Source organism: Anarhichas minor, unplaced genomic scaffold, assembly GCF_050575085.1.
Source record: "Anarhichas minor isolate MPS153535 unplaced genomic scaffold, ASM5057508v1 ptg000004l, whole genome shotgun sequence".
NCBI classification, from domain to species: domain Eukaryota; kingdom Metazoa; phylum Chordata; class Actinopteri; order Perciformes; family Anarhichadidae; genus Anarhichas; species Anarhichas minor.
Window position 1 is genome coordinate 12,501 of NW_027466450.1, and position 15,809 is coordinate 28,309.

The following is a 15,809-nucleotide window of genomic DNA, read 5'->3' on the forward strand; positions in this document are numbered from 1 at the left end:
GTTAAACGGGTCATAATTCTCTTATATCTATTTCATATTGCTGTGAAAACATTCAAACAACTTTATTTATTCACATGTATTATTATTTTTTCGATTACATTTGAACACATCATGATAATGTTATAATTCACCTTAACCCAATACAAATGTTTACTGAATGGAGCTTGAACGCATCCTTAATGTAACTCAATGTAACCTCCAGTTACAGTAGCTGTTAGCTTCTTTATAAGCAGCGCTGTGCTAGGGAGAGACACGCGGGTCACCGCTGTTGAATAAGTTAGTTGTTCCTCATGTTTTCTAGTTTGTTCCTCCACGGCTTGTTTTTTTTGGGACTTGCAGTTGCAGACAAATTGTGAGCTTTATGTCTTCTCCACTCACCGACACATGCGGCGCGTGTGCCTGGCTGCGACGTTGCTGTGTGCCTGCGTGAAACTATCATGCACGCGGCGGCACACGCGTGTAAATGTGGCCAATCACTAAGAACCGGCCTGTTGGTCGATGGGCAGCATATTGATTTGTGCGTCTCTGGTGAGGAGTCTCAATTAGTTTTTATTGATTTTTTTTTAATGAATAGTTTACATACAGACAGTGGCTCATATTGCACAAAGCGTAGTGCTATGGTGATAAAACAAATAATAAAATGCGCTGTTTACTCTGATTATATGCATATGGTGGTGTGTTCTATATACTTTGCCAGTTTTTCTAAAATTAGATTTAGGAAATCTCAATATATCGCCTTGTATATATTGACACAGATGATTGGTATTGTATCAACAGATTCTTGCCAAAACACAACCCTAGACTGCAGTGCCAATAATCTAACATTAATATGAATATGAATGCTGTGTACAATTCTAGTTGGATGGTCAAATAGTAAATGCTTAGAGGTTACTTTGTTTATTAGGACAAACCACATTGTCTGCCCATCATTCAGGGATGGGTTTGTCTATTGGGGGATGCTGATGTCTGAATTTTTCTTATTGGCCTTTAGACGACATGTTTTCCAGGGAGCACATCTGAGTAATATGTTTATTTGATCTGGTTGAGATCAGTGTTCTGTGAAAGACTTGACCTCGTGAACCAGCACACATCACATTTCTCAATAAGGGCCTTGTGTTTGCTGAACGCAGTGTGCTTACAGGGTGTGTTATATTGAATTAATTAGAAGAAAACAACAGTTTATTAGATAAATGAATAGATCTTGTCACTCTCAGTGAAAAAACCCTCCATTGCATTATTTCAAACGGTGGCTACGACCGGTCGGAAACACCTGTTGTTTTTGGAACTTTTCCGCCGGTTTATGGCCGCTACAGACTAGCTGCTGTGAGAACCTAGCTCAACAATTACCACCAATGGAGCGTAAATCTATAGTGTGTACCTTTACACTCACTCGCGCCCTCTTAGCTACCACTAACTCGGTTGCACCACATCTGTTCCACACTAATCCAGATGTTTGATAGTAACTCAACTGATTCCTAACTTTTAACCTCTTCTCTGTCTTTCCATCAGGTTTTTGGTATTAGATCACAACAGAGCCAAAGGTGAGTGTTTTTTTCCTCTATTTGTTATATATTTATTTTTTCCATTTCAGTTGTCGCTTTCACTTTTCTTCATCTTTCTCTCTTTGTCTTACGGCGCAATTCGTTGAAGTGTCTCAAAAAAATAGACTTTTGTTTTACTAACAAAACTCACATAACTATTTCAATCAACCACAATAATCCTCATCTCACTGATAGTGAGGAAAATGTGGATTGGCTCCATGACGGATGTAATTACAAAAGACGACCACTAGAGGGAGGCAGAGTGTTTCTCTCTGAGATGCCTCTCATCCTTTCACTCCTGGTGAGGTACCCAAGGCAACACAAGCACAAGAAATATAAAAAAAAAAAAATCATATTAGCAGGTGTACACATGGATCATGTTGGAGTTGTATTGAGTGATTACCATGTCTTTGGGGAGGACGCTGTTCTTGGAGATGTCCGGTACTTTGAGAGGGGATTAGACAGGTGGAGGGTTTGATTCTGCTCCCCCGTGTTAATTCACAACAGTCTCTCTCCTCTGCTAGTCCCCTCCTTATTTTTTCTTTTTTTTACACTCTACCCCATCGCCTCCCCTCACCGACTACTGATAGGGCAGACATGGAGTCAACAGAGGAGAGAAACTGCGAGAGGAAGAGAGGGAGGGAGGGAGAGAGAGAGAGAGAGAGAGAGAGAGAGAGAGAGAGAGAGGGAGGGGAAGAGAATTCGGATACACGGGAAGGACTAAAGTAGAAACAAAGAAACGCTGCAGGTGTGTGGCGTTCTGAACGTCATTAGACTGGCGGCAGTGTGAAGGACGGGCAGACCATGTGTCGACAGTGAGGTCCCAGCAGCTGAACTTGCATTCGGCTCCGGGTTAGTCTACATCACTCTCTGGCTGATTTTGTAACGGCATAAGTGCTGACCGAGCCATGGCCCTCCTCACCAACGGCGCGCAGCATCTGGGCTCCTACTACTGCCTGATCCGACGCAGGTTCAAGAGGAGGCGCAAGAAACGCTCTGAACGCAAAGGTAAACCCCCCCACACACAGCAGCAGCAGCACGTTGACAGCCGAGTTTGTTGTGGACTTTGTCGTGTTTAGCGAGCTGGAGAGAGAGCAGAGCTGCTCACTCGCCTGGTTTATGACAACTTGTCTGCGAAGTTTGAAGTTGTTGACGGCATCGGCAGACTGCTCTGAGATGTGACACCGACTGTGCCTTGTAGTTGGAGAGCTTTAAACTCTTTACTGTGTGTTTTCTTTTAGAATAGAAAAACATCCGTTTTATTTAGTGTTTTCTGTGGTGGTTTACATGCAGAGCATTTTATTTTTATTTGCATCAAAACTGCCTTTTGTCAAAAATTACTTTTTATTACGCAATAATGTCTGAAAGATAATTGTTACAGAGGACATGACCAGAGTAATTGCGCATACAAAAAAAGTCAATATATGGTTTTAATATGATTTTTCAATGATAAGTTTTCCTTTAAGAGAAACGTATATTTAAACGTATTATATTATATTTTTGTAACAAACACGAAAATTAAATTCTAGATATTTCGTCCCTTTAGTTCGAGGCCTTATCACTATATTATTGACCACATGGATTCCACATGTATTTTCATGTAATATAAGAGGAAACACACCTATAGATTCAAATTAAACCTTTTTAAAATGTTGTGTTATACGACCATAAACAAAAGTATACATAGTTTTACTCTTATGTTCACAACTCTGTCTGGTGTAAACAAACCATAAACACCAATCCTATTTTTTTTTTTTTTTCAGTCACTGTGTATAAATGCGTCCTAACCAGTAGACGCTCCATCAGAAAACATTAACAACTTGACTCTAGTGTTCGCATGCGTATTAAAAACAACAGCTGTCAAATCAATTCAGGGAAGACCAGGGTACAAATGTGTCTTGTATTTGTATTTCGACCGCGTGTTTCCATTCTGTATTCAGTGGTCGATGGAAGCCGCAGTTCTAAAGAAAACGTGTGAATCTGAAGCCGGAGTCGTACATTATGTGTTTTTGATTGAACACACTGTACGTCTGTGTATTTGTTTAAAGATCAGAATTATTCATCTACTGAGTAGAGGCGATCTCTCTCTCTCCCTCTCTGAGTGAGACAGGTCCGTGTCTCTGTGTGATTGAAGTCCCCCCCCCAGAGGCTCTGAGCTTCTCTTCCTCCTGAGTTTGCTGCCCTGCTCTGGGGATTAGCCAAACTGCACAGGTAGTAATTACTAAGGTGGCCACAGCTCGCTGGCAGCATTAGCCGTGTCTCAGCCACTCGCTTTGACACCCAGCAAGACCCCCCCACCACACCACACCACACACACACACACACACACACACACACACTCCTCATCGAGCCGCGTCCATTCATCCAAGTAAATCCACCTCTGCTGATGCTGCATTTCTAGCCCCCCCTCCCCCCCCCCCCCAAGACTCTCACTGGAGCGCCGCTCGCTCAGGAAACCGACTACGTCCATCAGCATTACACAGGTCTGATTCCGGCCTTTTCACTCTCCCTTATCACCACGGGAACGAAAGTGGCACTTTTCCCACCACACCGAGAGAAGCGATGACTAAGCGGGACTTTGGGGGCCGGTGTGCTGCTTCAGTCACTCGCTCTCAGTCAGCTTTAATGCCCCCCCCCCCAACCCTGGAAGCCCTCCTGATAAGTCGCTTAGTGCTCTCTAGCTTTAGTGCCCGTCGGGTTAGCGGCATAGTCGCGAGGACGAGGTCACAGGCTTACTTAAGACAATCGTAACGCGACACTGACTCAAGGAAATGTCTTTGCTCGGTGGGCTCGTCGGCGAGGTCACAGTCGGCGCAGCACCACCAGGCTGGGTAGTCCATTACAGTAAGTGCAGATTAGTGTCCTCCGCAAGGACACTTGAACACGTCGATACAGGGGGTGGACCAGGGTCAGCTGTTTGAGTTTGAGCCATTATAACCACTATTCCACACCGCGGCCCTGAACAATGTTCTTTAATATGTGCTCCTAGTTCCGCCCCACTGATTGGTCGAAGGCTACGTTAGTTCAGCACATTTGGATCGTGTGCACGTGTCACACATTGGATCACAGAGAGATCATTAGCCTTAAGCTGTGAATTTGTCGTACACGTTTTATTCCGCCTCACAGTAATCGTGTGACTGTTTAGCATGAAGTACCTGAATAATATGACTTCAGTACTTTGCCACTTGCTGATGACATATACAAGCTGATGACATATACAAAAGCAGTTCAGTCATTCTTTACCCAGTTTAGGAGCATTCAGGGGAGCCTGCACACGAGCACAGGTGTTTTCAATTAGTTTGGTTAATTGAAAACACATGCTACGCTGGGAATTATGAGACGCCACCTGACTAATGAGGATGATAAAAGTGTGCTTTTGCTTGTCCCAACCAGGTGCAACAAAGCAGGAGACTAGATGTCAATCAAGCACTTTCTATACACACACACACTAGGTCTCATTAGGCAAAACAAGTACAGTTCCCTGTATAGTGGTGCAGGGACGACGTATTGTTGTAGGATAAACCCCAGAAGTTAGCATCACACTGGTTCCCTTGACAAAAAGCCAATGAGATTTTTTCCATTGGATTTTGGATAATTCCCAAAAATTATCTCTGTGGCAAACAAACGTTTATGATAATTTCACGTTGAACTTTATCGTAGAACAAAACGTTCAAATCTCTTGAATTTGTGTAAACCACAGACTTTATTTCACGTATCTAACCAAAAACCCATTAAAAAACAATACATCGACCTCAAGACGAGGGAACCGGAAGTGAAAAGAAACTCATTTTTGTATTTTAAAAACTTATTCCAACACTCTATTTGAGTGTACAAGGTTCATTTATTGTGTTGTCACATTTTGCTACATAAGAATAACACAAAGCTGTTGCCAGACGGCAGCAGGGTGAACGGGCTGCGGCGGTTGTCGTCTTCACCTCGGGTGTGCGGGGCTATTGCAAAATCTATGCATCTTTAGAAAAAGCTGTTTGTATTTGTTTTGCATCATGCTTTGATTGATTATCACAATAGTCCACATGTAGCTCAGTGTCACACTGTTCATTTCCGACCATATATACTTTTTTACAGTCTACACAGGACCTGCAGGGTGAGCAGTCTAGCTGTTTTTTACCCTCAGAAAAGTTCAGGGTCAGATCAAAGCATGACGGAGTTTTTCCTGTGATGATCATGTATTAATACACAATAGTGGAAGAAGTACTCACATCTCACTACAGTGTTATGTAAGCATTGAACAAGAATATTGCTGATGAATACTTTTCCTTTTATTGTTTTTTATGCCTTGTCTTAATAATATTGTGTTGCAGTACCTTTGATTCATCTTTTGTTTATATAGTTCTATATAAATAAAATGATTATATTATTATTTTATTACTTATTTCAATAATCTGCAACTCTGTATATCCGGTAGGGCTTGCATTTACTCTCGATGTAGGTAATCATAATTTACCTTTCCTTTACAGTTTAAGTGAATTACCATAGAGAGCACAGTGACTTTCAAAATGCTGAACTCAAGCATATCTTCCAAGTGATAAGTTCTTCAGTGCACCTCTCATAAATGTGCCAAGCCATGACACTCGGAGACGATGCTTGCCAATGGGCCGTGTATGAAATATGGAAAATGAGGGAACAGAGGCCTTTTTCTGCCGTGCCAGCAAAAATCTCCAAAATGAGCTTTTGTAACTTGGAAGTGGGGGGGCTAGAGGGGGGAGGGGAGAGGGATCTGCACCGTCTGGTGCTCACAATCCATCGCTGTGGAAGCAACATTGCCTCCAACAAGACTCTGTTTCTGCAGTTTTCTCCTCTCCTTACATCCTTCCCTCTCCCTTCCTTCCTTCTCTCCTTTCCTATAAACCAACTTCTTCTCCCGCTTTTTCTTCCTTCATTTACGCCTTAGAATGTTCTCATGTTCATACATTCATGCATTGATTGACTCAAAGCCATTCAGAAGTTATTCAGAACAATAACGAAAAGTGTGGCTTCTTAATTGATTTCGTTTTAGAATATTCGAAGCAAATGCATCGAGACGCGAAACAAGATTTACAGCCTCTGAAAAAAAAAAAAAAAAAAAAAGCTCAGACAGACCGATTAACATTTGACAACAGACACAATGGAAATCAAATAGCAAACACGGTCCCATTCATTTACCCAACAACTGTTTATTACGAGCGCCGCTTTATTTAGTGGCACAACATTTCCAGGCACGGCGGCGCTCTGTCATGATAAGAAATTAGCTGTGTCTGCCCGTCTCAGTGTAATTAGCCTTGATTAGCATGCCGCTATTGACTGTAACAGAGGGTGGGGGGGGTGTAACCATTGTAGCGAGAATGCACAAACCGCCGAGGTGTGTTTTTAGCTGGCGGAGAGGCACTTCATGGCCCCTGGAGATGTATGCAGGGGTTCATGTCGGCTCCCTTCATCGTCGCAGAGATAAACTCCACGTGGTACGCTGAGAGGAATTTCTCGAAACAAGACGAAACGTAACATTTGATTCTCCCAACCAAATATATAAAACCTATATAAAACTGTTGCCTGCAGTACGGAGGAAAGGTTCATTTCTAACTCTGTAGTCTCACCACAGACGGACCTCAATCACAGTCCATATAGCTCTTAGCCCCCGCTTGTTCTCGGATGCTACATCCGTCCTCCCACGTCCTCTCCCCTCCCCCCACCTCTAACATGCGTCCTCTCAAGGTGTATGAACACTTTCTCCCACCCTCTGTCAGCTGCCACAACCTTTTTCATCAGGCAGATGTCCCCCCCCCCCCCACCCCGTCGTCCTTCTTTTGCTGTCCGTCAACAGTACCTCTCTGCCTGACGATAGCAAGAAGTGCGCGAGGTGTGAAATGCAGCTCCCTAGATGACAGCGTGGCAGGTGCAGGCACGCGCACACCTTCACGGACGCATCCATATCCTCTCGCCGGGGCGTTCATTTTCAGACCTCCCCTCTCAGTGCATACACACGAACACGATCCCGGTGCGTCTAAACTGGCCTTGATATGTGACAAACGGCGAGCACCCTGGGCGTCCAGGTGAGGAGGACAGGAGGATTGTAAGTTGGATGGACGGAGGGAGGCACAGGCTAACAAAATACACTTTAACTTTGCAAAAGTAAACAGCCGCATTGGAAAAGAACCATGCGCATCCAAGAGTGGCCAAGGCTCTCTACGATCTTGTCAACCTCCCCACGACACCACACAACAGCTGTTCATTTACATTTTTGTAAAAAAAACAACAACTTGAAAACTAGGAAGAAATACAGTTTTTAGGGCACAGGCAGAGTTAAATCAATCACAAATCTTTGTACCAATAAGAACCCACGGTGACACAGTTGTCACAGACACATCCTGGGAAGTTCCTTATACGGTTTTATCCCTGATTTTAACTCTTGAAGTCTAGAAGTGACACATACTGAACATCCTGGTGAGGTCATGTGACAGTGAGTTCATTTGTGTACCCATGATATCACTTCCAAAATGTCTGCCTGGGTGGTCAGCACATTTGGCAGAACTAGCTAATTACAAAAAGCTTGTTTTTAACAATTCTAATACTTTGATAACATGTCCTACATTACATCTAAACGGTTCTAACCATCTTTCTCAAACTAATTTATTACAAAAAGTTATGACAATATTGTGACAGATATGTCACATCGGGCTTTTTAACTTTATAATTGTCTCAGAAAAACCAATGCGCCGTATTTGTCACAATAAGAAAACTAGTAATGAGCTGCTCAATTGATTTAGCTGATTCAATTATTTTGAATTTTTTTAATTACATTTTTTACTAAAAATATTAGTAAAATGTATTATGAAATTATTTTTTGCATATCAGTAAATAAAACACCAACAAGATTTAACGATCCTCTTTTGGTCTTATTTCAAAGTAATTCCATTATTTCTTTTCAACGATAGTGTTCAGGATGCACTGACGATCATCCATTTTTGTCTTGTAAAACAAATCTGAAAAATATATTTTGGTTAAAGCTAACCAGAAAAGTTATCATTTTGATATGAGTTGTGGAAATGCCAATAAAAATGCATATCTTTGTTATTAAGCAAAAAAAAAAAGCACTAGCTGTTAGTATTTAGAAAATATTTTCAGAAATGTCTTCCATGTGGTCCATTTAGACTGTTTTATATCCCCTATAACAGGGGTGGGCAAACGTTTTGGCTCGGGGGCCACATTGAGTTTTAAAATTTGACAGACGGGCCGGGCCAGTAGCAGATGAATGGAGTGTTTGTGTGAACTAATATAAATTACAAGTAAAATTTTATTTCAGTGGGAACAGCGTTGTTGGTCACTCTTTTTAACCAGTGCGTCAACGTTTGGTGTCAGTTTGGTTGTGGCAATTCTCAGAACAGATCTGAGGTGTTGATCAATTAGCTGGGATCTTACATGGTATTTTTTTATCGCATTAATGCATATTTAATCGTGCACTTAATTATTAAGCAGTCATTTTTGACAGTGTTTTTAGTGTAAAGGTTTAATGACTGTGGTCTTTTTAGCAGTTTGATTCTTTGACCAGATCATACAAATATTTGACTTTCACATCTAACATTATCCGAGCTCTGCTCTGTAATGTCTTTCCTTGTCTCTCCCCCCTGTGTCACGGTGTGGGTACATCTCACTGGCGTCAGGAAACGTATCAGAATACCCTTATTTTATTGGCTAAACTGCATCACGTGACCTGATTTACAACGCATTGGTCGGTGTTTTTCCTGCACCGCTGAACAAGTGCCGTAAATGCTGGAAAGGAGCGTGAATAACTCCGCTGCATAAAGCAAAGGCCCGCGACCCACTGAAAACGGGTCCACAACGAACCACCAGTTGAGAATGACTGGTCTACAGGATCGTGACAAGCGGTGAACAGCTGTTTGTGTGGCGTGTCTTCCGTCTCTTCCTGTTTCCTTCACCTGGGGCCTTTCTCAATACCCAAGTTCACAAGTACGGACTTGTGAACTTTTGGAGTATGGACTTGGAGTCTGGACTCCAAGTCCATACTCCAAAAGTTCACAAGTCCAGAGAACGCAGTAGGGACAATTGGAACAGCAGCTTACTTGATGACATCACCACCTCAGCTGGTCTTGCTAATGAGTTTAATCCGTTTTTTTACTGTAAAGTATTTTTACAATCAAACTAAATATGACAACCCTGCTGTTTTCATTTTCATTTAAAATAAAAAATGATATATTATTATATGAGTGTATTATATTATATACACATATATACATATATACATACAATTATATTTAGATATATATATAAATAATTGTATGTATGTGTATATATATGTATGTGGATCAGATCCGGATTGCTGTACTCTTTGCCGACGAGGAAAACGCTACAGAGACGTCAATACCAGCGGCAAGTTTCAAAAAGACTCGCCGAGGTCGGGCTGTTCTAGGCGGGCACCGTGAGCGCTGAGCCCCCGGTGCTGGCGGGGTTTACTGCCGAGATCAGGCTGTTCTAGGCGGGCACCGTGCGCGCTGAGCCCCCGGTGCTGGCGGGGTTTACTGCCGAGATCAGGCTGTTCTAGGCGGGTAACATGAGCGCTGAGCCCCCGGTGCTGGTTTACTGCCGGTCCCGCTAGCAACACCTCACATCTCCGAAATCGTCGGAGCATATTTTTAAATCGGCTGAATCTTTACAAACCGACCACAGATTTGATGCTTTAACAACTAACTTCTCGCCTCAAAACATCCTAAAATTACTTTCTGTGACTTAACAACAGTAGTATTTAGAAAGTTTCAACTTCCAGTTGTGTGATTTCTCCTCCGCCATTGTTTCCTGTTGCTGGTGCAAAATGCATTCTGGGATATTTGGCTGTCCCAAGTACAGACAAGTCACCTCCGATGCATACCCGGTCAAATGGGCGGAGCGAGCCACATCCGGGCATTTGGACCGTGCTTGGCTTAATGTGAACTTTGAATTGGAACAGTACTTGGGCTGAGACTGATGACGTTTCAAAAGTCCACGAGTTCACAAGTACAGAGAAGTACGCATATTGAGAAAGGCCCCTACATTCTCCTGGGTCCTAAGTCCCTCCCTGTACAGCTTATTATCACCCTCTTTGCACCAATGTACATTTATAACAAATACCACACATATTACACGGTAATCAGCGTTGCATATGTGTCAAACTCTATCGGTGCATCTCCGGTCTGTCTTTGTTCATCCTGCATCGCTCTGTTCTGTTCTTTAATGTAACGTTACTGGAGCGACGGAGCCTCTCCTAGCTGTTAGCAGACTGTTGTGCTAGCAAGCAGGCACGCTCGCGAGCTGTACCCAGCATGCAGTTCGGCGGTGAAATTTTATAAATGTACAATTATTAGTGTTACAAATTGTTTATGTGTCACATTATGTGTGTTCTTCTCTGTTAAAGAGCGTTAGTTGTGGGTTGTTAATTGTTGTGTTATAAAGTTATGACCATGACTAGCGTTCCCTCTCAATACATATAAGAGAACTAGCACTGACCGCAAAGCAATAGCGGCAAAGAATACATTTAGCTGCCTGTTGAAAGCAGATGGCAGTTGTTTCGGCTATGCACCGGTATGATGGTGTGTGAAGAATTCATATCATACGGGGGAAAAAACGGTATACTGCCCAGCCCTAGTCATTGTTATAGTATTGACAATTTTGTACCAATATTTGACGGGCCGGATTAAAACGCCCAACGGGCCGTAGTTTGCCCATGCCTGCCCTATAATGTTCTTTTAAGGAAAAATGGGTTTGTTTTGTTATGGGTTAAACAACAGCTCCAGACGATGTCGTATGTGCCGTGCTCTGTCTGGTAATGACAGCTCTGTTGATGTGCAATCACAGGTGTCCGTGTTGGGATATTTGCATGTGTGCATGCGGGACTTCCCTACACCCGTGTGCTCCGCTGGGTGCTTGAACATTGAGCACAGCAGCGGTGGTCCTCTGCGAGTCGGGCGTTTTGCACACACATTCGCACACTTCCTAACATACTCCACCCCCACAGGCATTCGGTACCTGTGCTGTGTCATAAATCAGAGCTGTCAGATAGATTTTACAGCTCCCAGTGAAAAAAAGGAGAGGCAGCCATCCAACAACCTTGAAAATATGGTAGAAAGCAAAAGCAGAGGGTTTTATTGTTATTAAACCTGATACCTGAACCTGAGGAATCTATAAAGAATGACGGGACAGTTTATCAGTTTCTTGGTGGGGTGAGCGCGATGTGTAACTGCACTGACCGGCCCATCAGTACGATCCTCGGGTTACAATAAGTCCATATGAGAGGTTGATGGTTAATAGGATGATGGTTTTGTACAGTTGAAGTGTAGCTTTGTTGCTGTCAGACATGATGCAAGATTGTGCACAGTAAGCAAAAATAAAAGAAAAACTCGAGCCAAATCTAGTATGATTTATTTTCATGTAGGTGTACTAAGGTGTTCAGAACAGATCGGTGTCAATCTTTCTACATGACTGATTGCTAATTTATGTCTATGACCAGACTCAGAACCAACTACCATGTGTCTAGATTTGGTTCATTAATGACCTGAAACTGTGGTTTTCATTCGTTTTAGCCATGGCCCATAGTTTTGTGTCCTTTTTTACGTTAGCAATGCAGTTTAATGACGAAAGACATCGTATTTCTACTGTATACGCATATTTGTGTTCTGCCAGTTCTACCACACGGCTTTACACATCTATTACCTGGATCTGTTAATGTTAAAAACAAGGGGGAAAACATGAAGAGTGTGTGTTCTAGCTACAATCGCCATACTTCTAAATCTTTGCGACATGTACCCTGTTTTTTAATCAAGTGTTTTATAGTCTCGGATGCCTTCCTCATCCAGCTGAAGTCCCCGATTGGATGTCAGTGTCCGAACGGCTGCCTCTTAATATGCAGAGCGGAGAAAGGCATGTACGTCCAGCAGCGGGGCTCAGACGGCAAATCGCTTCTGGCAGTCTAATTCACTGGTCATTAGAAGGGCCAAATTGAATAATGGACTTGGAGGTGTGTGCGTGTCTATTTGATGAGACAGGGAGGGCCGTGTCGGTTGGCCGGTGCTCCGTGGCCCCCCCCCCTTACCTCGGCCCCATCAGTTTCAATCAGGCAGCGCGACAGGCACTCCCCTCGCTGCCACGACCCCTCTCCATTAGGCCACCGCCGCCCACACATGTACTCCATTACGGTGCATTACCTGGTCAGTGCCCGGGGACATCACCTGAGGAGGCAACACACCGAGAGAGAGGGAGAGATGAGGAAGGATTCTGACTTCACAGAAAACCCTTGATCCCATTTCTATTAAGATTCTTCCTCTCCCGCACTTTCTTGAGGTAATCAGCGGACTGCCAAAGCTTTATTGGGGAAAGTAATGGGATGGCGGGATGGCGACAGTAGTCCTCACTTACCTAACCGCATACACGGGCAGTTACAATGATCCCCTGATCTTCTTTAGTTGCCATTGCACCCCCGTCATTTCCAACTTGTAAGTCTCCTGGCTGCCTCTGCGGCATTCATCCGTCTATTCGTTCTCAGTCTTTTCTTACAGGAAAGTCCCCTCACTCCTTCACTGTTGTGCATGACCGTAGATCATATAGAAAGTTCCAGACCGTGTTGGCACACACGGGAGTATGAAACGTGATCGCTTCAGCGCATAGTACACAGATCTAATGTGAAGCTGCCAACGCCAAACTGCGTGTGACCAAAGTGTGGTCTGAATCTTATCAGAATGAATCAAAAATATTGAACGGAGTGGAAAGATAAGCCAAAGTAGTAAAATAGAGGAGGACACAGCGATGTTACTTTCGTGTGGTTATCTTTTTTTTTTTTTGAAGCCACAGAACGGCACTTGACTCAAAGGAAAAGCGAAAAGCCTGTTTGGTTTGTTTCCCAGTGAAAACAAGAAATCCTCACGAAGATCACATAGGGGAAAAAAACGATTATTAAATGATTCCTTGAATTCCTGCAATGAAGCTGTTCACAGTAGATAACAATATGGCCGCAGCGTTGCTGCTTAGAGTAACATTTGGCCACATCACGGTGAGTTAGGTAGGCCTGATGTGGCTTTAGAAATGTGATGTGAATTCGGGGAAGAATCAGACGGGACCGGAATGGATTGGAGTGGTAGCGGAGCCCGGTGGGCCTATCAGTCTGTGTTAGGGCTGCTGAGAGGGCTGTCTCATAGGCGGGCTCTCCCGCACCGGCCATTTCCCATGGCCATTTGTCTCTGTCCAGTTTCCTTTTCCTTTCCTTGCCCCCTCTTCTTCTTTTTTTTTTTTCTTTCATCTCCTCCCCCTCATCGTCGATTCCTCATTTCGGACTCTCAGTCTTGTTCGATCTGTTTCCCCTCTCTTCACTCCGGGTCTCGGGCTTTTGTAACCAACACAACTCTCCTGTTTTCCTTCTTTTCCAGCTACTCCTCCGAGGATACCAGTTGTTTTACCTCTGGCAATGGATAGGAGTCATTTACTTAATTAAAGTAAATACATTTAGTTTAAAAAAAGACACGTAACTACTTTGTACGTCTGTATTTGTGAATACTCGACTGTGATTGGTTTATTATGGATCTCTGTCATTCATATATCATATTCATCAAAACATGATTGATTTGTTTTACTTTATTTATTCAGCCTGACATCTTCATCAAGTAATCTGATTTCTGTTGAGGAGGAATATTATGTTTTGTTTTCAGTAGGGAGTGACGGATTCGTCCAGGAGTAGGTAGCGATAGTTAGCGTAACGTATTTCACGACTATCCAAGAAATAATTTGATTAAAGTGCTGATATTTCTGCAAGTCGACCTGTAACAACATGTAAAGCCGTGTCAATCTTATCTATGTTTGTCACCATCTCCTTTGGCAATTTGTCTGTCACTTTTTATTAATGGATGTAGCTTGTTGGCTAGCAATAAAGGAAGTACTCTGCCGATTTAGCATTGCACTCCTATATCATCGACAGGCTCTCAGTTTCAAAGAACAGGATAAGAATCAGTGCAGCATAGATACCATTTTTATTTCGCTAACTTCTTCTTTGTCGAAACCAGACGCCTACATTGCCCACAATGCAACTCGACCACTAACAGTTCGGGTTGGAAATTTGGGTGTGCAATGCTAATAGCGGCTAATGTAGCCTCGAGGCCCTAGCCTCTAACAGAGATGATGACGGGCTACGGAGGTCTGGTAAAGTCACTTCTTTCTTACTTCACACCCCCCAGGTTAGTTGTTTTTTTGTTTGTTTTCAAACTCGTAGTCTTTAGGGGTCAACTGACGCTGACTCAAGTGACATCACTTAAGGTGATGGGTGATGCGGCTCCTTCTGGAGCCACAAAAGCCTCAATACAACTTTTCACATTCAAAAGTCAGAAACATAATAATCAGTTTAATATACGTTTTGTTTTGTTTTTGTCTATATTGTTTTGTTCCCTTTTATATTAAACGCCTCGGGCCAGACAAACGAAGCACAAAGTAATATGTGTAACACAGGAACTCTCCAGTCAATACAAAAATAAATCACACAGTGAATTCAGCTCAGTCAATCAATATCTTGGCACAACCAAAGAATACAGAGTAACTCCTCTCCTGATAAATAATACAGTTTTCTTAGATAGTCTTTGCTACCGAAAGGCCATAAAATGCAGAAATGTGACCTCAATATGAGAACCAGGGATGAAAATGTCAGGGTTCAGGCCGGAGTCAAAACACCCTGCAAAAGAATTCATGGTATTGTTTTCTTTTGCTCTCTGATTTGAATACCATGCAGTATGAATACGTTTCTGAGAAACAGGACATTTACTCAACTAGCTTTTAAATATTTTCCTGCGATAGCCTTTAGCCAGACAACAACACAGTTATCTAATCTCTCTGACTAACTATCTAACTCCACACCAGTTTAAAACGGACCATATGAAGCCATTACAAGATGATGTTTAGCTCTGGTTTCCCTCGAGGTGGAAGTTGTTGTTTTCCACCTCAAACAATCCTCGTCATACCGTGTTCTCATTTTAACCTGCAATACAGTGGATGATGAGCAGAATAAGAATGTACATGAAAGTGCATGTGGCTGGTGGGTTAAGGAGTATTTGAAGTGTGGTCTTCAAAAATGTATATTGCATGTGGGATGTAGAGTCAGGAGCTGTATTTGACTTTTTCAGTCCCGATAGCGATACATAGGCTTTGGGTATTGGCCGATGCAGAGTACCTATCAGATACCACAATTAATACGATAAATGTCTCACTGTGTGGAGGTGACTAGGATCTTTCTTGTATGTGTAAGGCTACATC

At 42.9% G+C, this 15,809-nt stretch overlaps 1 protein-coding gene across 2 annotated transcripts in view; it reads left to right on the plus strand.

Annotated features, from left to right (window-relative positions):
- adarb1b (adenosine deaminase RNA specific B1b) overlaps positions 1–15,809 on the plus strand; it is a 49,430-nt gene that overhangs the window by 1,616 nt on the left and 32,005 nt on the right. For both annotated transcript variants that reach the window (XM_076105092.1, XM_076105103.1), the window contains exon 3: positions 1,510–1,541. The gene's annotated coding sequence lies outside the window, so the exon portion shown is untranslated. The remainder of the gene's footprint in view (positions 1–1,509; positions 1,542–15,809) is intronic.